The sequence below is a fragment of the Suricata suricatta genome, chromosome 9 (assembly GCF_006229205.1).
Source record: "Suricata suricatta isolate VVHF042 chromosome 9, meerkat_22Aug2017_6uvM2_HiC, whole genome shotgun sequence".
Taxonomy (NCBI): domain Eukaryota; kingdom Metazoa; phylum Chordata; class Mammalia; order Carnivora; family Herpestidae; genus Suricata; species Suricata suricatta.
The window spans coordinates 70781730-70806872 of NC_043708.1; the positions used below are offsets into that span (position 1 = coordinate 70781730).

Sequence of the window (25143 nt, forward strand, 5' to 3'; positions counted from 1 at the left end):
TTTTTTTTTTTTTGAACACTTTAAGGTACTTCAGATTTATCTGGCATATTCCCTGTCTCAACCCTTGAATCAGCCATTTTTCCAAAGAACCCTGGTTCCTTGTACTGAAAAATGTTATTAGAAATCAAGATATGAGATCTAGGCATGCTCATTGCTTCTAGGCTATCCTCAGAAACATCAAAGATATGACCTAGATTTTGAGAGACAGTGAGTTCAAAAGGTAGAAATGGGGAGGAAACATATTTCCAGAGAAGCAGCTAGCAGGAGCAGGATCTGGGATTTGGGAAAAGCACAGCCTCACAAGGAATCCAGAAGTCTTAAGCAAGCAAGATTCTTTGGAGGGATAGTCGGGAGATTAATCTGGCTGCACTAAGCAAGCTGACCCTGAGTAGCAAGAGTCTGAAAGAGGAGAGAACAGTTAAATGTTCAGTGTAATAACAGGTACAGTGTTACATTTGTCCCTCCTGCTTACCACCCTGCATGATATGGGAGGAAAGGGCTGAACAACTGATCTAAGCTGAAGAGTCTGAGGAGTTGTAACCTGTCTCACCTGCAGCAAGCCAGGAGTTTTAAAAAATAATTTTAAAGCATTTTGTTTGGTTAATTCGGTTCACCCAATGTTATCTTTATTATTGTTTCTAGTTATGTCTCTTTTGATTGCAAGTGATAGAAAACCCAACTCAAAATAATGTATTAAAAAGAGATAAATTAATTGTGTTGTATTTTTGGTGTCTTCCCTGTATCCCTTTATGCTTAAGACTTTAGTGCACACTGTCCCCTTCCTCTGGCCAGAGCTTGGGTTTCTTTGCCTAAGATCTTTCTCCCACTGCACAGCCTGCTTGGCAGACATAAGTGCTGGAGAATCATCACTCATATCCCTGGGTGCTGTCCTCCACCAGGGACACACAGGATTTGGGGTATCAGCATCTTAGCTCCTCTTGCCCTCAGATGGGACAAGTTGAGGCAAGTGTCTCCCATGGGTTGTCAGAAATTCTCTGGTAAGATGAAATTCTGGTGCTCATGGTGGTGGTTCGCTTGAGAATACACAGTCCCTGATTGATTGATTGATTTTTCTCACTTTTAAAATTTAAATTTTAGTTGGTGAATTACAATGCAATATTGGTTTCTAGAGTAGAATTCAATGATTCATCACTTCCATACAACATCCAGAGCTCATCCAAACAAGTGCTCTTATTAATGCCCATCACCTGTCCACCTCCCTCCATCAACCCTTAGTTTGCTGTCTATCATTTAGAGTCTGTTATGGTTTGTTCCCCTCTCTCCTTTTTTCTTTTACCCCCTTCCCATATGTTCATCTGTTTTCTTTCTTAAATTCCACATATGAGTGAGATCAACAGTATTTTCCTTTGTCTGATTGACTTATTTCCCTTAGCATTATATATTCTAGCTCCATCCACGTTGTTGCAAATGACAAGATTTCATTCTTTTGATCTGAGTAATATTCCATTTTTTTATATATACTACCTCTCCTATACCCATTCTTCAGTTGATGGACATTTGGGCTCTTTCCATAGATTGACTATTGTGATAATGCTGCTATAAACATTGGGTCCAGGTATCCCTTTAAATGTCTATTTTTGTATCCTTTGGGCAAATACACAGTAGTGCAATTACTGGTCATAGGGTAGTTCTATTTTTAACTTTTGGGGAACCTCTATATTGTTCTCCAGAGTGGCTGCACCAGTTTTGCAATTTCCACCAAAAGTGCAAGAGGGTTCCCCTTTCTCCACATCCTTGTCAACACCTGTTATTTCTTTTGTTGTTAATTTTAGCCATTCAGACAGGTGTGTAGTGGTATGTCATTGTGGTTTGATTTGTATTTCCCTGATGATGAATGATGTTGAGCATCTTTTTCTGTGTTTGTTAGCCATCTGGACGTCCTCAAAGAAAAAGTGCTTATTCATGCCTTCTGCTCATTTCTTAACTAGATTGCTTGTTTTTTGGGTGTTGAGTTGTATAAGTTCTTTATAGATTTTGGATACCAACCCTTTGTCAGATAGGTTGTTTGCAAATATCTTCTTCATTTCCATAGATTTTGTTGATTGTTTCCTTTCCTGTACAGAAGCTTATTACCTTGATGAAGTCCCAAAGGTTCATGTGTGGTTTTGTTTCCTTGCATCTGGAAATGTGTCCAGTAAGAAGTTGCCATGGTCGAGGTCCAAAAAGTTTCTCCTTATATTATTCTGTCGGACTTTGATGGTTTCCTATCTCACATTTAGGTCTTTCATCGATTTTGAATTTATTTTGAGTATGGTCCAGAAAGTGGTCCAATTTTATTCTTCTGCATGTTGCTGTCCAGTTTTCCCAGCGCCATTTGTTGAAGAGACAGTATGTCTTTTTTCCATTTGTTATTCTTTTCTGCTTTCTCAAAGGTATTTGAACATATAGTTGTGGCTCCATTTCTGGATTTTCTATTCGGTTCCCTTGATCCATGTTTTTGTACCAGTACCTGTCAGATGACTACAGGTTTGTAATATTGCTTAAAGTCCAGAATAGTGATGCCACCTCTTTGCTTTTCTTTTTCAGGATTCCATAGCTATTGGGGTCTTTTGTGATCCACACAAATTTTAGGATTGTTTGTTCTAGCTCTATAAAAAATGCTGGTGGTATTTTGATAGGGATTGCATTAAAATACATGCCCTTTACTGGCTGACTCTCTCTCCTGTCACTGTTCCCACTGCCCCTACTTTACATCCTGGGATCACCTCCCAACTAAACTACTTGCACTTGAATCCTTATTTTCTTCTGGAGGAACACAAGCCAAGATAGCTGGTGTGTACAATGGGAAAATCCAAGTAGATCTCTAATCACTGCAAAGTCCAGACCTCAAACAATGTTAAGGGATCTCAGTTTCATTCTCTCTCTTTTCAGGATCATGCTCTTCATTTGTGGTGGAAAGTGGGCTGCTGGCAGCTCTATGGTTATATCCTAGCTTCTGACCTCCCCAGCCGTATTCCCAAGAGTTTCATATTAAGTTTGGGGATGAAAACTTGGGCCAGGTACCCATCCTTGAAACAATCATTGTGGTCAGAGATGAATTATGTTAATTAGCCAGGGTGTCCAAGGTTGGGGTCAGCCTCATCTCAACCCAAATATGCGGTAAGAGGAGGCATGGCCTGGTTATCCAGGGAAAATACAGGTGTGGCCACCAGAAAAAGGGGGGTGACTGTTGGGCATCAGAAGAGACAGATGCATATCTTGATCAGCTATGTGATTCCGAGGTGAAAATGGTCTTGAGGCTGGGATCTTGTAACCACAACTCTTCCTTTGATACCAGATGTGGGAAGATTGTAATTATAACATTCATCAGCTTCCTCTCTAGACTCAGAAGTGCCACCCACCCTGCCTTCTGTCTACTTTTTCCTTCTTGCGGGTTGTTTTCTCCTAAGCTCCTGGAGCAGGTGGCTGATTCATGCTGAGCCCAGGAGGTTTTTGTAAGGTTCTCTTGTCACTCCTCTCACCGTGGAGCTTCTCCAACAGCACAGAAATAAACTCCAGAGTCTGTAGGCATCAAGTCTTTGATGGTGAGACTTACAGCTTTGTTTCCTTTCTGATGTGATACAGAATATCGTCCTTGCCTATTACTTGTGCTATAAGAATAAATATAAATGATCTCAGTCATCTTTCCATTGGGAAGCTGTCGAAACCAGCTCATCACATAGTAATCAAAGCTAAGTGTGAAACTGCAATCTAAGGTCACAGATTCTCCCTCATGTCTCTGCACTGAACTTGGAGGCTGATTGACATTCTGCGTATTGCTGGAACCTGTAGAAAAGAAGAAAAAATTAGCTTAGTTGCTGACATTGCTCCCAAGAAAGCTATCACAAATAGACAGGTTTTCACCCAGAAAACAAAGTGGAAAAGAAACAGTCAAGTTCTCTTCTGACTTCTTTCCCAAACCCCCTCCCTTGGGCCCCGGCTGCAGGGGTGGCAGGCTCCTTACCAAAGAGGATAAAGGCCACCACTGTGCACAAGAGAGCGGGCAGTCCGGACTGCATCCTGGGGCCCTTTCTGCTGGGCAAATGGCTCTGGTTCTGCCTGCCACCTGCCAGGCCCGTTGCAGTGTCACTGGAGCCAGGTGGCTCTGTTGCCTTGCTTCTATAGAGCTGGCAGAGGGCTTTTGCACATGACACGTCAGCTTCGTCACACTTCCTGCTGACTGTGTCTGCCTACTGTCTTCTTCCAAGCGTCTCTTGTCTAACTGATCAATAACATGTTGTATATGGTTTTTCATGAAAGAAAACTTGTCCAATGTGGACATAACCAAAAGGGAGAAGTAGACAAAAAAATCGAACCATAATCTCATTACCCAGAGATAAATACTGTTAACATTTCATTGTATTTCTTTTGGTATTTTTTATTGCAAATATGCATACTGTAATGTAATTGGGATCAAATTAAAAATGTTTTTTTTTGTTTAACATTATGTGTATGAATATGCCACCATGTCTTTCAACTGTATGAGAAATGTGGTTTTTATACCTTCATACTACTCTGCTGTGTAAGTGCAAGTTAATTTATTTGAACATCATTGCTTGACATAGTTTTGTTTTCTCTTTTGACTGTTTTAAATAAAAATTGATGGGCATTGTAAATATGTCTTTGCATGTATGAAAACTTATTTGTATATTAACTATGTTATTTTGAAGTTTTTTGATGCTTTATTTATTTATTTTTGAGAGAGAGAGAGAGAGAGAGAGAGAGAGAGAGCGCGAGCATGAGCAGGGGAGGGCCAGAGAGAGAGGGAGACACAGAATCTGAAGACAGGCTCCAGGCTCTGAGCTAGCTGTCCGCACAGAGCCCAACACAGGGCTTGAACTCATGAACTGTGAGACCATGACCTGAGCCAAAGCCAGACACTTAACGAACTGAACCACCCAGGCGCCCCTGAAGTTTTTAATTATAGAAAGTTCAAACACCTATCAGAGAAAGAATAGTGCAATGAAAGAGCATGTACTCATTGTCCAGGTTCCACAAGTATCAAGTCATCGTCAATGTTGTTCATTTACACCCTCATCCTCGTACACATCTATACCTCTTCTGGTTCTGGTTAGATTAAAGCAAATCTCAGACATCATGGGGTTGTGTTCCTTACTCAGGAGACACTAAAGTTCAGGTTGTCCTCTGTGTGTGTGTGTGTGTGTGTGTGTGTGTGTGTGTGCGTGTGTGTATGTGTGTGGGCATTTTTAGTGACTGTTAATAAGCAATGGCTAGATCTATTGTTTGAATAGGAGTTGGTTTACAAAATGATGATATTCTAATTATATCATTTCTACTTCATTAATCAACTCTAGTATTTCTATTAACATAATTTTTCCTTGTCAATTATTTGACTAACTTTGAGGTTAGTGTAGGATTCTTTCCACTCATTTTATCAATTTTCAGTATAATGAGCTGATTCCCCTCTAGGGTGACGGAACCATCCCTGCTTGCCTGAGATGGAGACGTTTCTCAGGACAAAAAACAAAATAGTCCCAAGCAAATCCCAGGCAACAAGGGTACATGAGGAGGATTCTTTTAGTAACTTAATGGGTTTAAACATGCTTGATGTGTTTCCGTTGATTGGATTTATGGTCTCGGTGTTGTGGGCATTGTCCCATCTTTACCTGGAGAAATCTTTTCAGGCTGGCTCCTGAGTCTTTGTGACGTGGCCTCTGCAGCCTGTGATGGCTTCCTCGTCTTCTGGGAGGAGCAGATATTCTAGGCTCACTTGTACACTTTCTCCCCCAGCGATGGAATCAGCTATCCGTGATTCATGGTAGCTATTTTCTCCTTCCAGTTCTAATGTTTTTTATTACTTTGTTTTTATTATTAACTGCAGTTGTTAAGATGTTTATTGAAATGTAGAATAGAAAGAATAATATTGAAAATCTTTGTCTTTTTCAAAATTTTAAGGGAATACTTTTAACATCTCCCTTTGAAAACAAATTCAAAGATTCCCTTGGTCAGGTTAAGGAAGTTCCCTTTTCTCCCTATTTTGTGAAGAGATTTTAATGAGAAATAATGTTAGACTTGACCGAATCACTTTTCTGCATTTAGTGAGAGAATTTTATAGTTAATATCACTTATGCATGGTATGTTGTACTAATATTAAAACTTCCTCGTACTCCTGAGATGAATCCTAAATGATCATGGTGTATTAGCATTACTTTTTAATATCCAATGCTGGCTTGATAGTATTTTTAGGAGCAGATTTTTTTTTTCATAAGTGATATTGGTCTATAATTGTCATTTGTCATCTATCTTTGTTTATTTTTGTCATTGTGGTTCTCTTGGTCTTATAAAATGTGTTGAGGAGTAGTCCTGCTGTTTTTATTTTTCTCAGTACAGGTATGGGAATTATTGGCTTGGGTTTGATGTCACTTGCCTGTGAAAACATATGTATCTATAGAGATTTAAATTTCTTTAATGTACATTTAATTCAAGTTTTTATTTTTCTTTTCAGTTTTACATTACGATAATTTTTAGAAGGTTTTATCATTTGTTCAAGTTTTCACATTAATTTGTATGGATTTATTCCTTGCATGTTCTTATAATTATTAAATTTTTACTGTATCTGTGGCTACAATTTTCCTTCACATCACATTTTTCTATCTTCTTAATTTCCTTGATAAATCTTATCAGAGATTTGCCCATATTTTAATTCTTTTAAAAGAACCATTTAAAATGGATTCTTTCCTTTGGTTATTTTCTTTATTACCTTAATTTTAGCACCCATTAATATTATTTTTGTCCTTTTACTTTTATTTACTTTTACTTTCTTTTAAAATTTCTTTTTGAATGTTTAGCTATTATGTTCAGTCTTTTAGTTTTTATATATTTTTAAGGTATAAAAAATTCTCTGTGTGCTGCTTAGGTTCATGGATCAAGTTTAAAATTTACACCTTTCATGGTTGTTCAGTTGTAAATATTTTAACAATCTATTATAATTTATTTTCTGGTTCATAGATAATTTTATTTTTTTTAAGGCTAATAATTGATTTTGAGTGATAGAGACAAAGCAGAGGAGGAGTAGAGAGAGAGGAAGAGAGAATCCCAAGCGGACTCCTCGCTGTCAGTGCAGCGCCTGACACAGGGCTCGAACTCATGAACTTGCGCTGAAATCATGACCTGAGATTATGACCTGAGTTGAAATCCAGAGTCGGACACTTAGCCGACTAAGCCATTCAGATGCCCATTGTTCATAAATTATTGAGGAGTGCATTTCTTTTTATTTAAAGTTGTTTTTTACTAAAAGTATCTAACTTTATTCATTGTAGTAAAAACACATGATCTGTATGATACTGATTGTTGAATACTTATTGAGATTTTCTTTTTTGTGGCCAATATTTCTGATTTTTTTTCTTTGAGAAAAATTTTAATATTTATTTATTTTTGAGAGACAGAGCAAAAGTGGAGAAGAGGCAGAGAGAGAGGGAGACACAGAATCAGAAGCAGGCGGCAGGCACTGAGCTGTCAGCATAGAGCCCTACATGGAGCTGGAACCCACACATTGTGGGATCATGACCTGAGCCTAAATCTGACACTTAACCAACAAGGGGCTGCTATTTTTGATACTTTCTTTCCTTCCTTCCTTCCTTTCAAAAATTTTAAAAATGTTATTTATTTTAAGATAGAGAGACAGCATGAATGGGGGAGGGGTAGAGAGAGAGAGAGGGAGACACGGAATCTGAAGCAGACTCCAAGCTCCAGGCTCCAAGCTGTCAGCACAGAGCCCAATGTGGGACTCAAACCCACAAATGGTGAGATCATGACCTGAGCCAAAGCTGGATGCTCAACCAACTGAGCCACCCAGGTATACCTATTTCTGATTATTTCTTAAGCTTAAATTTCTAAATACACAATTGTTGAGTGAAGTAATTTTATATATATTAACAAATTACCCTTCCAATGACTGTACAAAATGACATTTCTATAGTGTTTTTAAGAGTTTTATTTCATGACATCAGCATCTAGTGATTTAAAAAATTATTTAACAATTTGTAGAGAAAAAATATTATTTCCTTGTTGTTTTATAATGCATTTTTTCACCATGAGGTTGGATTCTTTTCATACTTGTGCTTTTTTTTTAATTTTGAAATTATTTGTTCATACCCCATCACGTTTTTAAAAACTGGTATAATGTTTCTCTAATTTCTTTGTAAAAATGCTTTACTTTTAAAGATATTATACAATTTGTTCATAAAAGATCATCGTCCAAGAGTTCACTATGATTCTAAACCAGATAGGTAGGCAGCTGAATGTTTATTTTGACAGTTCCTGAGTTCCTTGAACTAATCATGTAGCTCAACCCCAACCCCACAACTTGCCATTATCCTGATATATCTTAACATACAAACCAGAAAAGATCCATGGCCCGTATCCAGGCTGTTTCTGAGAGCTATTTCAGAAAACCCTGAGGTCCTGCCTGCTGAAATTGTCATTCCAGAGGAGTCAAAGACGATGTGAGTACCGGTGGGTACATGGAAGGTTTAGGGTGACCTGCTCAAGCCAAGTAACAACTTCTTCTGACCAAGTTATTCTTCTGAGAAGGGTTTGTTTATAAAGGATGACTCTTTATAACCATTGTTGTAAAGTGCATCTTACCCAAAAACATGATAATGAAATGGGGAGCTTCTCACAATGAAGCCTGGGAATGGGTAGAAGACAGGCTTTAGGAAAATTGCACTTGCAGGAGGATAGAGTTGCTCAGAGACTTTCCTCAAGTTTAGGAGAATTTTAAAGAGATTCTGCTTCAATTACCTCAATAGTATTCAGGCTTCTAATTTTCAGCCTTACCTTTTTTAGTACTAAGGTCAGGCCTCTCACCTGTCTCAGAGAGTGTCGGCATGTTCTCATTGTTCAGAGAGTTGTGTTAGTGGGCAAGACTGCCCCCTGGAGGCCAGACAGAGGAGCAACCTCCTTAAAGTATTCTAGGCCTGTGGTTCTCCAGGCTGGCTGCACATTAGAATGGATTGAGGAGTTGTAACAAAAAGTGCTCAGTCCTGAGCGCATAGACACTAAGGATGTGGGGACACATTCCAGTATCAACACAGGAACGTTTACACTTGAGTGAAAAATAAAAAGGAAATGAAAGCAATTACTCTGAAATAAATCTAAACATAACCAGAAGCAGAATTACGAATAGTGAGTAACAGGGTAAATACAAGATGTTAAGGAATGGAAAAAGGAGCTATCTTAGCTGAAGGCTTACCAGACTGGGAGGTAATCCATTTTAGCAAATCTCACCCTGGGACTTGGAGTTTGAGTGTGACAGATTTTTGGTTGTGTATCTGTGATGTTCCCATGAAGGTGCTCATTCTCATATATAAGTTGACTGCTGATTACCCAAGTTGGCCTCCTAATTCTTAGATCTTACCACTTGGCTTTCCCTGGGTTCTGGTGGCTGGAATATTAATAGGGGCCAACGTCACTGATCTATCAACTGAAACTTCATCAAAGGCTGGGCCTCAGTGTCAAGACTAGCATTTTGAGAGTTATACTTCAACACCAGCACTAATTTAAGTTTTATCTTTTCAAATAAGATAACCACAAAATTAAATTTTAAGGTTTGCCCAGGTGCATTTCAGCAAGTCCTTTCTACCTTTCATTTCCCCTTCTTTTGGATCTATTAACCTGTACCTTCCTGGTCATATCTGATTTAAGATGAAATCTGGATGTGTTGGGGGCAGATCACTTGTTTCACAGCGTGACAGATGGAGAGAAATTGTGCCTTTGGAACCGTACATAACAGATGACACCCAGGAGCTGCATTTGGACTTGGACATCATTTAGAGGATGTGATTTTGTCCATGAGCTGACACTATATGAGATGAGACTCTTGGGGTCTTCAGGAGGGTGTGTGAGTGTATTTTGCAAGTAGGAGGGATATGGGTTTTGGGGGTCAGATAAATCTCTGCCTCCTGGTGTCCATGTCCTTGGATAATCCCTTCTTTAGAGTTTTTGGAAGGACCCATGGCTTCCTTCTAGCCAACACAATATGCAAAGGTGATGGGCTGTTCCTCTGTTTTTATGTTACATTAGAAAAGATTCTGTCTTAGCCTACTGGAATGAGAGATTCTCCTTGCTGTCTTGACGAGGTAAGCAGCCATGTTGAAAAAGCCCAAAGAAAGTGCAGGAGACCACCTGGAATTCAGAGCAATTTTAGGAAGTAGGGGAGACCTCCAGGTGACAGTTGGTAGTAAATCTGGGTCCTTAGTCATGTAGCTGCAAGGAAATGAATTGTGCCTGAAACCTGAATGAGCATGACAGTGGATTCCTCCATTGCAGAGCCTTCAGAAGAAATATGCAGCCCAGCTGACACTTTGGTTGCAGCCTTGTGACACCCTGAGAGAGGACCAGCTCAGCTGTGCCCAGACTCTTGACACATGGGATTGTGAGATACAAACATGTGTTGTTTTAAGCTGCTAAATTTGTGATAATTTGTTACACAGCTATAGAGTACTAGTATGGTATGTATCATTTATTTTAAAAAATTTTAAAGATGTATACCTGTATATGTGTCCCATGCCAGCCAAAATGGGACCTAATAGATGACCTTGATTTTGAGGAGTATTTTCCTAGGTTATTTTTTAAGTGTTTATTTATTTTTGAGAAAGAGAGAGAGCAAGCAGGGGAGGGGCAGAGAGAGAGGGCAAGAGAATCCCAAGCAGGCTCTCCACTGTCACCTCAGAGCCCAATGTGGGGCTCAAACTCACCAACTATGAGATCATGACTTGAACTGAAGTCAAGAGTCAGATGCTTAACCAACTGAGCCACCCAGGCACCTCTCTCAGGTACTTTTTTGAAGAAGCTACTACAGGGGCTGCCAATCACCAATATTTTATTTTATTTTATTTTATTCTATTTATTTTTATTTTATTTATCTTTAATTTTTTGATTAGTCACCATTTTAAAGTGCAGTTGGTAATGGGAAGGTATTTAAGTGCAGGAGGAAATGAGTCATGTGAACACAAAGATTAAGTAATAATTAAAAAATTATTTTGACATTTATTTTTGAGAGACAAAGCATGAATAGGGGAAGGGCAGAGAAAGAGGGAGACACAGACTTCGAAGAAAGCACAGGCTCTGAGCTGTCAGCACAAAACCCGATGCAGGGCTTAAACTCATGAACCTTGAAATCATGACCTGAGCCAAAGTCGGACGCTTAACTGACTGAACCACCCAGGTGCCCCTCAGGGATTCTGTTTTAAGTTTCTTCCTCTCTGATTTATTGGATGTAGTAACTCCAGGGCCCCTGGGCTTACAGTAAGAGGAACTGGGAGTTTGTTTTTCTCTTTGTGAATGGCACTAGGGGAGGACTGTCTTTTGGAAGAAAATGGCCCTCTACCTATTATGGATAGAAATGTGTCCCCTCAAATTCATGTGTTGAAGTTGCAACTCCCAATGTGACTATATTTGGAGGCAGGGCCTTAAAAGCAGAAATTAAGGTTATATAAGATCATAAGGAAGGGGTCCTAATCCAAAAGGACATCAGTTCCCTTATAAAAAGAGAAGTCACCACTGATGTGCACAGAGAAAAGGGCCACATGAGGATATAGCAACAAAGTGACCCTCTGCAAGTCAAGGAGAGGGGCCTCAGGAGAAACCAAATCTGCCTTCGCCTTGAGTTTTGGACTTCTCACCTCCGGAACTGTGAAAAATAAATTTCTGTTGTTGAAGCCCCTCCAGTCTGTGGTATTTTGTTATGGTGGCCCTGGCTGGCTAATACACCACCCACCCAGAAAAGCCCAAACTCAGGCCCCTCCTCAGTTTCCCAGGTTTGATGTTCAGTTTCCATACGTTCTGAGAATGAGTATACCTGAGCCTGAGATCACCGATGATGGGTGGTCTCTTTGGCATTAGGGACTTCTGGGACACTGAGCCTGCGAGGTGTTGTATCGTACATCTACTTGAGGAAATAGCTGTCACCTACATTGAAGTGAAAGAATCACTGTGTATTTCCTTGGCTCCTCTTATTTGCCTGCTGGTGACCATGCCTTGACTTCTAATCTGATTTGTTCAATATAAGGATATAAGAGGGGTCGGTATCATGTGTTTGTTGCAACTGAAGATATTTTAAGAGGCTTAAGTGATCACTCAGCATTTTTGAGCCTCTAATTTCATGATGTTTAATGTTTGAAGGATGTTTTTTTCTCATCTCACCTCAAAAATGTACTGGAAGACCAACGATCTCTGGGGAGGGCCAATAATCCCTAAATAAACAAGGCAACCCCCTTTATTGTGCTTTTATAGTATCCCACCCATATTTTCTTTCTCACACATTTTATTATATTTTATTTTTGTGCTTGGCATGTCAAGATGATTGTGACTACCGGGGCACCTGGGTGATTGAGTCGGTTAAACATCCAACTTCAGCTCAGGTCATGATCTCACGGTTCATGGATTGGAGCCTCGCATCGGGCCCTGTGCTGAGAGCTCGGAGCCTGGAGCCTGCTTTGGATTCTGTGTCTCCCTCTCTCTGCCCCTCCCCAGATTGCACTCTGTCTCTCTCTCTCTTTCTCAAAAATAAGTAAACATGAAAAAGATTGTGACTACCCTGAGGGCAAGGACTACGTCTTACTCAAGTTCATAACATTGGCACTGACCATAGTGTTTGTCACATGGTAGATATTCATTTTGAATGAATAGCTAAAGGGTTCCCTTAGCTCTTATCTCCAATCCTCAAAGGCCGTTTTAATCCACAGCAATTCCCATTAGAGAGGCTCTTACTAGAGATTCCTAGCGGCGCCCCTAAGCAAGTGCTTAGAGACGGCTGTGAAATTTTGTTGAGAAAGTGCTGGGGAACACAACACCTGTTAGAAAAAAGCATTTCCTAGGAGCCACTACTAAATAAATGCAACTTATTCATCTTGTGGTTCTCTCTTTTTCTGGAATAGTCCTCATGCTTTGTGTCCACACTGCAGCTCAGTTGTACTATAGATCAACCTGTATTGGGCGTCTGATGAGAGAGCCATTTTAGTTTAGGTGTGGTAAATCTGTGGAAATCACACAGATTTCCAAAAAGTTGCCTAAGAAAAACAAGATTGCTTAACGTTGTATCATGTCACACTCCATTAGATGCTGTCTTCAGACTGACTTCCATCAACCATCCTGGAAAAATTAGAGCTTCCTCTAACGCCTTGGAATTTATACTCTCAAGGTCCATATGGGTTTTGCTAAAAACGTGTCAATTATAGATGGCGATGATATCCTTTATGCTGGAGATCTAACTCCAGGTACACAATAATGAGACGCTAAGCTGGACAGAAATTTAGGACCTGGTTGGTTGTGAAAGTTCAGTTGCTAACTAGACATCCACTCATATGTAATCTGGCCAGTTAGCACAGCTATCTAGAGTACCATTATAAAGTGAACCTTTGTGGTCATGAAAATCAATGAATTGTGCTCTATTCTTCTGAGAATACAATTTTCCTAGGCAGAAATGGTGCAAACACGCACCATCTTATCTCAGGAAGAGTGACATGGGAGGTGTGCTGGATTGGAGCAAATTCAAGTTACCTTCCCTATGGAGTCGTGTCAGTTCTTCTGGGAGCAAGTCTCACCTTTTCTGGGCAGTGTGACTGATGTGTTCACTGGTGTCTGTGGGCGGAAACTCCTTCCTTCTTGTTCTGTGTTTCCCAGCGGTAGAATGTTCATTAGTGTAACAATTCTGACTTCTCTCCACCCCCTCACCCACTGCTTCCGCAGGAGGGAAAGGCATTCTCTGATTACCCTATTTAAATCACACTCTTCAATCTCCTCTCAGCCTCCTGTTTATTGCTCACTCATCCCTATTTGCATATATATTTGTTTATGTATCTGCATATCCTATCTTTCCTGTTAGACAATAAGGAACCAATTGTCGGATAGATTTTTTCCCTAGCATTGTATCGTTGACATCTAATACAGTGCCTGTGACCTATCCACAAATAAATGCAATCTAAAGCAACACAATTGTTCTAAGGTTTTAGAGTTTGCAAGGATGGGGGTGAAGGTCTTCAGATAAGTGTGCATCGGGGCTAAGTTTTTAGTACTAAAACATGGCAAGTAGAGAGTCTTTGAGGCAAGTGGAATGGCCTATGTGTGGAAGTAGGAAAGTGTTTTCAGGGAAAGCCTAGTCTCAGAAGGGATCCTAGGACAGTTCTGAGGAGGAGAGAGATGGTGGGGAAGACCCGTTCGGCTGCACTGGGTAGAACGGTTTACAGTAGGCGGGCAGAGCCTAAGGGTTCCATGCACCTGAGTGTGTGAGGAGTCTGGGGGCCTGTGGTGAAGCCAGCTGGGGGAACAGATGTCTTAACTGCTTGTCTGGGCACACTCTGCTGCCTGTGTGACGGGGGAGAGGTGGGCACGAAGTCAGAAATATCCCATTTGAGACATGCAGCCAGTGTGTATGGCCAGAGGACTTGGCTTAGTTTCTGAGTTCCACAGGGAGACAGAGCTCAGACAGCAGGCCATTTTTTAAAAAATGATTTGCTTTGTTTTGAGCAAATACCATTTTCATCTGCTGCCCAGTTATCTCAGGTACTAGATTCAGGGAGGAGAATGTCACCAAGACGGAGGTTTAGACACCATTACTGTCTCTATTCTCTGGGCCCAGGGGTGGGAATGCTTTCCAAATATCATCAGCAGTTTCCTCCCCAGACTCCAGAGGAAATCACTCAGTGTCTTCTTTCCCAGTGTCTTCGTGTGTGTGTGTGTGTGTGTGTGTGTGTGTGTATGTGTGTGTGTGTTGGCATCTCCAGGCTCCTGCAGCCAGGGGCTTTTTTGGCTCCTCCCTGGGAGCACAGTGATATGGGTCCCTGGCCAGAACTGTGAGCTGCCAGGATTGATGAATTTAGCCTCTTTTTGGAAGTCCACTGAATAGTATCCATTTGTCGAATAATCATTCTAATTACACAGGAGAAAAAGATATTTCCCCCTACTGGGAAGCTGTTTGTAACATTCAAATCTTAATCAATAACACAGATAATGTTCTTTCAGACTAGAATTACAGCTCCTCTCCTGCACAGATGTTGGGGTTGATGGTCCCTGGAGTCTTTCTGGGACCCCTGGATCAGAGAAGAGAGTAGAAGGCTCTCCTGATGGGCTCCCTAGGGACTCCAGGTTGGTGTCAGGTACCATTGGTTCAATTTCCCATGCTTCCCTTAGAACGGCCCTGCAATGAATTGCGGTACCAACTGCTTGGTGGTAGGGCAGGCTAAGTAAGGGTAAAGGCATAGGGCATAGGCCTCTGCAAGACTGCCCTCACCCCAGAAACCAATTGCTAGTTCAGGGACTCCAGGCCACCCTCACTTCTGACCAGCTGGTTACAAATTTGGAGAGGCCCATAGTCCCTCAGGTTTGGTAGTGCCAGAGAATGACTCATGGAATTAAGGAAAGTGCTATACTTATGATTAGTTTTATTAGAGCACAAGTTAAGAATTCCCAGAATTAGCGGGGAGGCTGGGTGGCTCAGTTGGTGAAGCATCCCACTTTGGCTCAGGTCATGATCTCATGGTTTGTGAGTTTGATACCCATGTCGGGCACTCTGCTGTCAGCACAGAGACTGCTTCCGATCTTCTGTCCCTTTCTCTCCTTACCCCTCCCCCATTTGCACTCTCTCTCAAAAATAAATAAACATTTTAAAAAAACATTAGAATCAGCCAAGGGGACATCTGGGAAGGTTCTAAAAAGGTACTTCTGATCATTTCCCCATGTGGAGACCGGGATTGTGTCATTTCCTCCCGTCAATGATACATGACAATACACACAGGGATGCTCGCTTGAGCCTTTAGTGCTCAGAGGTTCAGAATTTTTTTATTAAAGCTTGATCATACCTATTGTCATGTGGCTGACCTTTAGCCTTGCAGTCCCTCCAGAAGGTTCTGGATAATACTTTTAGTCTTTGGTTACTCTGATGGTGGAAATTCATAAGGCGTATTTCCAAAGTTCCCAACGTAAATCACATTGTAAACTGATGGTGGCCATAGCCTCCAGACCAATGAAGATACTTGTATGAGACAGGACATTCCAGGGCCTTAAGATCACCTCCCAGCCTCTGATGATAAAGGCCAGATTTCTCTTTGGGAAAGTTAGTTCTTCATTATAGAGGCCCCAAAGCACTGGCAAATATAACCTCCCAATATTCCTGAGGCTGCAGAGCCTGAGACGTGACACAGTCCCAGCTTGGCGTTGTCCCTGACCAGGAAGATGAATGGCATCGTAGTCCAGACTGGAGCAACCAGGTGGGCCTTCCACTCTTGACAGTCTCCCCTTGCTTTGGATTCTGAGCGGTCATATTCAGAGTTCCTGGAGCTATTTGGCACTACTGTCCCAGAAGAGGAAATGGGATTTCTAGAAGGACCAGCTAACAGCACCTTTTGTCAAACCCTCGCCTATTGATCTTGTTTCCTTGCTTCTACTTTTACACCTTCAGGCCTGTCTCTAAAATGACAGATGCTGGACATCTGGTGGCTCAGTCGGATACACGTTGGACCCTTGATTTTGGCTCAGGTCATGATCTCATGGGTTCGTGAGTTAGAGCCCTGAGTTGGGCTCCTCACTCTCAGTGTGGTCTTTCCACCTCTCCCTCGATTATCTGCCCCTCCCCTACTCACTTGAGGGGGCATACATGCTGCACTCTCTCTTATTATAAATAAACTTAAAAAAAACTATTACTTTAAAAAATAAATAAATTAAATAAAATGACAATTATACATTTTCCAGGCCAAGACTTGATTGTGTTGCAGGGATATTGAGAACTGAGTTTCACGGATTCAGCAGGTACTTTTGGGGTTTCCACCATGTGCAGATGTTACTAAGTGCTGAAGGTACTATAAGTAAGAGACACATGTGATCACTTATCTCACACAGTGTAGATCTGGTATGGTAGAGAGCCTCATAAGAGGATCCCCACCAGAAGAGGCTTCCCAGAAAAGTGCTGTCTAAGTTGAGATCTGATGGATGGTTAGGAGTCAATGATGTGTGTGCAGTTGGTGGGAGGCAGGGTGTGGGAGCTGCTGGTTAGAGAGAGAAGATGCCAGGAAGAGGAAATACATGTGAGAAGGGTCAGGGGTCTTTTGTGGGCTCCCGGACTTCACTGTGTCATTGAGCTGCCCAAGCATGGGTTCTGCCAAAGCCCAGGAGGCCCATTCCTTTCCAACAGGGGTCTTCCTGGGGGAAACCCTTGAGGTGTGACCTGGTTCCTTCCTCACGGGCTGATTCAGGCTACACTCTGTTTCTAGATACATGCATCACTCCATCAGCCTTCATTTAGCTTTCTGCACCCTGACTCTGAATTTGCACCCACTCTGACATTAATTCTTTACCTACATAAACTCCTCTTCCTTTTTTTTTATAATGTTTATTTATTTTGAGAGAGAGAGAGAGAGGGAGCATGTGCATGGGTCAGGTAGGGACAGAGAGGGAGAGAGACAGAGAGAGAGAGAGAATACCAAGCAGGCTCTGCACTGTCAGCACAGAGCCCTCCATGGGGCCCGAACCCATGAACCATGAGATCATAACCTGAACCAAAATCAAGGGTCAGACACTCAACTGACTGAGCCACCCAGGTGCCCCTCATAACCCCCTCTTCTTTCGGCTTATTTAGAGATTCCCCCATACTGGCTTTCAGAAGGATAACTATAGACATAGAAATACGTCCACTACTTTAGGATACTATCATTGGTATTGTAAATGGCGTATCATTTTTTTTTTTTAGCAAGTCTCTTGCTTGAAAACCATTTTCTTGTTGGCTGAATTATTCCCTTATTATTATATGTGTTTTATTTCATCAACAAACATTAAAGCTCAGTATGTTCAGAAAGCTTGTTTTGCAAACCCATTTCTTCTCTTCGTTAAAGAAAAAAAATTGGCATATAACCATTAAGAAAATGTTTCTTACATGTGGCGTTTTCTGCTACATTGCAATGGAGGTGAGAAAGAGGAAAACCAGGCAGCATGTAGACTCTCTCACACCTCCTTTCCCACTCTTCAGGCTCAACTAATAATCTCACTTCTCAGTTCACTAAGAGAATAGAACCAAAGGGAGCACAACCCCTTCACCTGCTCGCCCCAAGTCTGCCAACCCTGTAGCACGTGAAGCCGTGTTCTCTGCCTTTCCGTCCAGTCCATTTAATGGATGAATCATCCCTGCTCATCTTAAGGCTGACTCCTCCGTTTGTGCGCTAGACCCTGTCACTTTTGCCAACTCAAAGACTTCCCAGTCAGTATATATAAATATTCCATACTCTCATCGATGTTGTCTCATACTCTCTAAAAAATGACTTCTGGTTGGCAGTTTTTAATTTGATGCACTTGGAGGTAAAATAAAATGTGGGTTTTCTCACCGATTTCTCTGTTATGCCCCTTTTCTCCCTCCCTCAGGATTCTTGAAAAATGTTTATAGTAATGTTTTTTATTCTGCTTTCAAAGGAATACATATTCATTATATATATTCGGAAAGCACAGGAAAAATATGAAGAAAATAAAAACACCTTTTAAATCAAACATGCAGAGATAAGCTTTGTTAACTTGTGTATTTGCTTTATATATGTGGATTTACAGAATTGTAACAATGTGGTATATTCAGTTATCTTTATTGTCTTTTTTTCTTAACAGCTTAGAGTATTTTCAGATTATTAATGCGGCTTTAATGGCCGCATTTGTAGAGAAATTGCCATGATTTATTTAACCGTTCTATAACTGGTAGATATTTATATTTTTCCAATTTTTGACATAATAAAAAGTATGCAATGAAATACTTCTGTATAATTATTTATGCACACTTAGATTAATTCCTATGAATTAAATTTGCAGGAATAGAATTAATGAGACAAGTACATAAACGAACTCTCTCTCCCTCTCTTTTCCTGGCAGCAAAACTCAGAATCCAAAGTACATGTTCTTTCTGATACTGAACCTTTGTGTCTTCAATCAGAAGGCTTCAGGGTTTCCAAAGCACTCCTTAGCTCTTCACTTCAACATTGGTTATTATAACTTTTCTTAAAAATCCAAATCCCTAGGGGCGCCTGGGTGGCTCAGTCAGTTAAGCGTCTGACTTTGGCTCGTGAGTTCTAGCCCCTCATCGGGCTATGTGCAGGTAGCTTGGAACCTGGAGCCTGCTTCGGATTCTCATTCTCTCTCTCTCTCTCTCTCTCTCTCTCTCTCTCTCTTTCCCTTTCTCTCTCTCCTTCTCCCTCTATCTCAAATAAATATTTAAAAAATCTAAATCCCTAAATTACAAAAACGATTCATGCTGGCTGTTACCATCATCTAAGACAGAGATGGGTGAAAAAGAAGTCTTCTGCTCCTCTGACTCCTCCCCCCATACTCCTCCTCTTCTGCCAAGCACCCCCCGTTCTACCTTAAGGCAACAGTGGTTCCTGTCCACACATGCTTCACTATAGGCTTTTTTGTTTACAGGTTTATTTTGTTTTGCTCTTGCAGAAAATGGAATCTTGCCATAAGCAATATATTTTAGCTTTTCTTCTCCAGTAAATAAATATATCATAAATATCCTTTCAGGCCAATGCATATAATAATAATAATCTTTCTAGTAGCTACATAATAATCATGATATTCTAGATTAGTTGCTATTTCTGGGACAACAGTTCAAGTGAGACTCAACTGGGTATTTCTTCTAGTCTTAGTTCAACTCCCTCATAATCTGAAGTCCACTGTGATCAGCTGCTGGTCAACTTTGCTGATTTTGGCTGGCTGGGACTGAGCTGATGTGGCTCTGGTCCACATGGTCTCTCATCCTCCAGAAGATTAGCCTGGGCTTATTCACATAGTAAAAGCAGAGGTCTCAAGACAGCAGACAGGAAAGGTCTCATGAGATGTAGGCTCAGAACGTGCACACTGTCACTTCTGCCACACTCTACTGGCCAAAGCAAATCATAAGTCCAGCTCAGATTCAAGGGGTGGGAAAAATGAGTCTACCTCTTCATGGAAGAGCCACAGAATTGCAAAGGGCATGGATTCAGGGAGGCATATGCAACTGTGACCATTTTTGCAAACTACCGCACAGGCATATTCCATTACTTAGCAAGCTGGTCTACTACTGTTGAGCATTCATGTTATTAATATGAATCTTCTTACGGGTTTTAGTAAATATTAGCCATCTAAGAATTTTGTACTAGTTTTCATGCTGATCAGCAGTGTATGGCCACTATACCCTCAATATTCTAGGAAGGATCTGTACCCCCAAACCTCCATCAATTTGTGGTAAAAATATGCCACACCTTGTTATTTGATATTTTATTTGGTTAATTATGTGTGAGGTTGAATTCATTTTCAAATGCTTATTAATCATTTTTCCTTTTGCTTTAATGAATTACTTTTTCATGACATTTGTCCACTTTTCTGTTGAGGTATTAAATGTTCTTATTTGTTTATAAATGATTTTTTTGTTTTTTAGGACATAAACCAATCTGTTATAAAAGGGCAAAAACTCATTATTCAAGAGGCAGTCACATCAATTTTGTTTGTTACCGATTTTAGGGTAACCAGAAGCTGAGCCCTTCTTAGACAGCACCCTGGCTCTCTGAAGAAATTTATGCTCAGTTTCTGCTGAGAACAAATTCTGGCCAACACTGCCATACTGCTTCTTCTCCAAAGAGGCTTTCCTTTTGTTTCCTTTTGTTTTTATGTTTCCTCTTTCTTCCTCCTCCTCCTCCTTCTCCTCCTCTTCCTCTTTTGTCTCCTCCTTCTCCTTCTTCTTTTTTAGGAAGTAGAAACTTATAAATATTTTTAAAACAATGGAGAAGTTTCAAAATGCCAAGGGAAAAACCAAGATACTTCAACTCTTCATAACATTTGAGGGAAGTAGATTCAATTAATTTATCAAGAATTGTCTATAAGCAAGATATGGTGCTCAATGCTGGTGGTGTTGAAATATGAATCAGACAGAGCTCCTGCTATGGAAAATTTGGAGACTAGTATATAACTCATATATTACTGAGGAACTGTAAGGACTCTGAGAATCTGCCTGTACACCAGGCATTACCTGTGGATTGAATAAACTTTGACAACAGTAGTCATTAGGAGTTACCCTTTACTGAGTGCTTTCACTGTGTTGGACACTGTGATAAGTTTGTTTTATACATATTTGTCCTAGGTTAAAAATACACATGGATGGAGGCACTTGGGTGGCTCAGTTGATGAAGTGTCAGACTCTCGACTTTGGCTCAGGTCATGATCCTGGGGTGGTGGGACTGAGCCCCAAGTTGGGCTGAGAGTGGACCCTGCTTAAGATTTTTCTCTCTCTCTCCCTCCCTCAGTCCCTCTCTCCTGCTTCTACTCTATCTCAAATAAAAAAATTAAAAAAATAATTAAAAAGAAAAAAAAACTGGTGTTAAAAAAACCAAATTATTAAAAATATTATTGTATTTGCAATCTTATTTTTCAATCAGTGGATACTGAAAACCTACTACTATTTGCAAAATTTTTGGATTTAAAAAGGTCTCCATGTTTAAAAAGGTGGGGATCTGCCCAGCAATGAATGGGACTCGGGACAGAACCTTTCTTACTGAGGATTGACACCAGATTAAAAGTGTAATCGATGGCTACATAAGTTTCAGGAATTCAGATATTTAAACATCAAGCTTAGTCTCCATTTCTGCCCTATAACTTGAACTTATCTCACAGTCTTCATTTTTGTGCCCACTTTTATTTTTATTTTATGTATTTTGAAAATTTTATTTTGAGAGAGACAGAGACACATGAGTCAGGGAGGGGCAGAGAGAATGGGAGAGAGAATCCCAAGCAGGCTCCGAGTCTTCAGCACAGAGCCTGATGTGGGGCCCAAACTCACATACTGTGAGCTCATGACATCAGCCGAAACCAAGAGTCGGAGGCTTAACTGACTGAGCCAACCAGGCTCCCCATCCCCATTTTTAGTTCCCAGACCTGGGAGGAGGAGCAGGCTTCCTGTTGGGGGATAATGGGTCTTCTCTGGAGGCTGTTTTGTGGTATCTGGTGATTCACTCAGTTTGGGTGGGCTCTTCTGGACTTTTGTATTATCAGGGTTTAGTGAGGGTTGGGTAGGAGTTAAGAACCAAGCCAAAAGAGTGTATGAGGAAGAAGGAGCACATCTGGATGTCTGCTAATCATCTATTCCGAGTGGGGAAAATGTCTAGTAATCAGCATTGGCCCTCCCTCTCTTCCTCCTTCCCTTTTGCCCTTCAGAGCCTTGGACTCCAGGCCGCAGGAAACCAGCCAAGCCGCCCCCGGGCCTGGGAGCTCCTGATCCCTCAGTCCTCAGCCACATCCGCCACATCTCACCCTGGTGGAGTCAGAGAGTTTAGGGAAAGGACACATCACATTGTTCCACACAGTGAAAGACAAGAAGGGAAGAGCACTGATTTTTATGTCTTAACACTATCATACTCTTAGCACTTGTCAGAGTTCCTTGTTGAAGACATGATAAATATGACTTTTGAAAAGTATCCTTAAGGTAACTACTGAAAATGAAAAAAGATATTTTCCCCTTCCCTTATGGATTTTAAGCACTCTTGAAGTTGAGAAAAACACTGAATAAATCTGAAAGCAAGTTGAATGCTGTCAGACAGAAGATATTGTTGTCATCTCAAATGGAGAAATTGCATTATGATTTAAAGTACATCTGTTAGAATCATCTTATTTTTTTAAATTTATTTTTACAATGAGAAATACCTTTAGTTGTGTTACAAAATGTAGGTGAATCTGCTCAGTCCTGCTATACTGATTGAACGAATTAGACCTAAATCAGCAATGCCCCGTCTAACCTTTTACTAATCACAGGCCAGTGAGTCAAAACACCCTCTCACAGCATAGTTTACTATTACAATAATCAGTGTTTCCTCACGTAAAACAAGTGAGGTTTCTGTAACACACAACGGTTACAGTTAACGGTTCTTGGAGCCATTAGGATAATATTTTCAATATTATAGGAAAGCTCCTTGCTTTTTTGGGTGAACAGATAAGTGAAAAACTTTGTTATCAATATAAAATTACAAAGCATGGAATTAGCTTACGTTTTATAGTGACTGGCACATAACTAATCATTAACTGCTTCTTTTATTTACCTGTATGCAAATAACATTTAGCACTAACTAAATAATTATGTGCCAGGCTCTAGCAACTCTATGAGGTACCTAGTAGTTACTCTACCAATTTCTCAAAAAGACTGGAGCATAGAGAAGTAGAATGATTTGTTCAAGGTTACAGAACTGAATGATCTGAATGCAGACGGTCTATACCTGAAACTTGTGCTTTTCATCTCTCTCCTGTACTATAAATTTGTTCCACTAAAAAAAAGGCTTATGGTTAACCCAGTGTTTTTCAGTCTCAAATGTCCTTGTATCAATAACTTCTTGACATTTCTGTCAAATTTCTCTCTTTTTAAAGAGGAGTATTTAGTTTTAACTTTTATTTGGGGTCGAATCAAGGATGTTTTGGGCTCATAAAAATTCATTTCCACAAAGAGCTGCTGGGAGAAAGGATACATCTGTTCACTGAGACATTATTTCAAAACTTCCAGAATATGTGTGGGCTGGGTCTTTCAACACTTCACTAAAACATAACTCAGTGTGATGAGAGCAACAGGAACTTACATTTTAGTAGGTGACAACAGGGAATAAAAAAAGACTACATTTTCCTATTAAGCCATTCTGTACCTGTGCTTGGTGACACTGGCTGATTAATGATCTCTTGCTGGCATGGCCGACTCAACAAAAGGACCGACACAGATGTTCTGCCAACAACGTGGTGATAGGGGGTGTCCATTTTCTTTGTGGAAGGATACAGTTTTGGGGTTAGATTTATGATCTTTTTAATTGGCAACGGTGGCTCCTATGAGGTTTCTAAGAAGGTGGAGAATGAATGTTTGCAAGGCCTTGAAAGTCAATTGTTCAGAAATTCCAAAACATATGCCCAGTCAATGGGTTTGCTGTCAAAACAGAGAAGATTGATAGAGAGGGGGCCATTTCTTTAGAGAACAGCAGCAGTCCTAGCCTTCGAGGGCCCTTAAGGGAGACCAATTTGCCAGGCTGGTATTTACTCTCTCATTTGGCTTCCTTGTGATATTTACATAGTAATGGTTTCAGTTTAACTTGGGAGTGTTATTTTAAATCCTATACATGCTGCATATAAACGTGTCCAGATGAATTATCTTATGTGTTTACTGTTTCTCCATGTTTGTTTCTGTGCTTTTTTGAAACTACTGTCTGCCAATCACCACCTCCATTCTTTTTGCTGTCAGCCAGGTCCCCTAACAGGGACTATGTCTTCCTCCGACGCCTCTAGTAACAGGCTCCCATATTTGAGGGTTATAACAAATTCCATACCAACCCAAACAATTTTTTTAGTAAGTATCCAGGTGAGTAGTTTTCTGTTGTAGTGTTTTGGTTTCCCCGATCTTAGAGCACATGAGCTTTGGCACATAAGGCCCGAGGGGGGGCACAGTACACTTGAAAGCCATCTATTTGTCATTGGCATAGGAGCAGAAAAGCTACTGAATATGGCTGATAAGTACAGATGTAGTGGGTAAACATTTTGCAATTTACTAGGAGGTACAAACCAGGAACAGCTTTATTTTTTCTAACTGAGTTTCTAATCCTGGCAACCATTTGCCTGATATCAGAAAACTTACTTTAAGCAAATATAGGGTTTTCAGAATTAAATCAGAATTTTGGAAATCTGTGCAGGATTTTCTCCACCAGTTCCTGTCATCCCCCACCCCACCTTCTTGGAATGACATCTAAATTCTAGAGGGTGACATGTTCCTGACATCTCTTGGGGACTCCTGGCCCACACTGACATGTGTAGATGAAGTTCCAGGTCTGGTCTGTGGCATTACTTTTTCTATCTGTCCAGATGTGTGAGTCTCTATAGGTTTCTGGTGGTTGATCCGCGTGTTTTGTGTCCTTCTTATCATAAAATTAAGGCCACGTCAGATTCCCAGATTCACTAAGGCTTTTTCAGTTAATTTCCATGCTTTCTATGTATATGTGAAAATTCACCTGCTCCAACCTCAGTCTGGCAGAACCAGGCTGTCTTGGCTCTCTGAGCCCAGTGGCACTGCTATACAGCCATCTCTGGAAACTTGCAAGGATATTGTCACCAAGGCTTTCTGACAGGATTTAGTTGTAAGTCCTTTACTCTCAGATTCTTAGAAACTGC

At 40.7% G+C, this 25143-nt stretch overlaps 1 long non-coding RNA gene and 1 gene segment (V, D, J or C); one reads left to right on the top strand and one right to left on the bottom strand.

Annotated features, from left to right (window-relative positions):
* The window catches only part of LOC115301965, a 550585-nt gene that overhangs the window by 249829 nt on the left and 275613 nt on the right, over nt 1–25143 (bottom strand).
* Nucleotides 8395–10432, top strand: LOC115301998. Its single transcript, XR_003913382.1, has 2 exons — nt 8395–8465; nt 10291–10432. It is a non-coding gene; the product is annotated as an uncharacterized LOC115301998 (long non-coding RNA).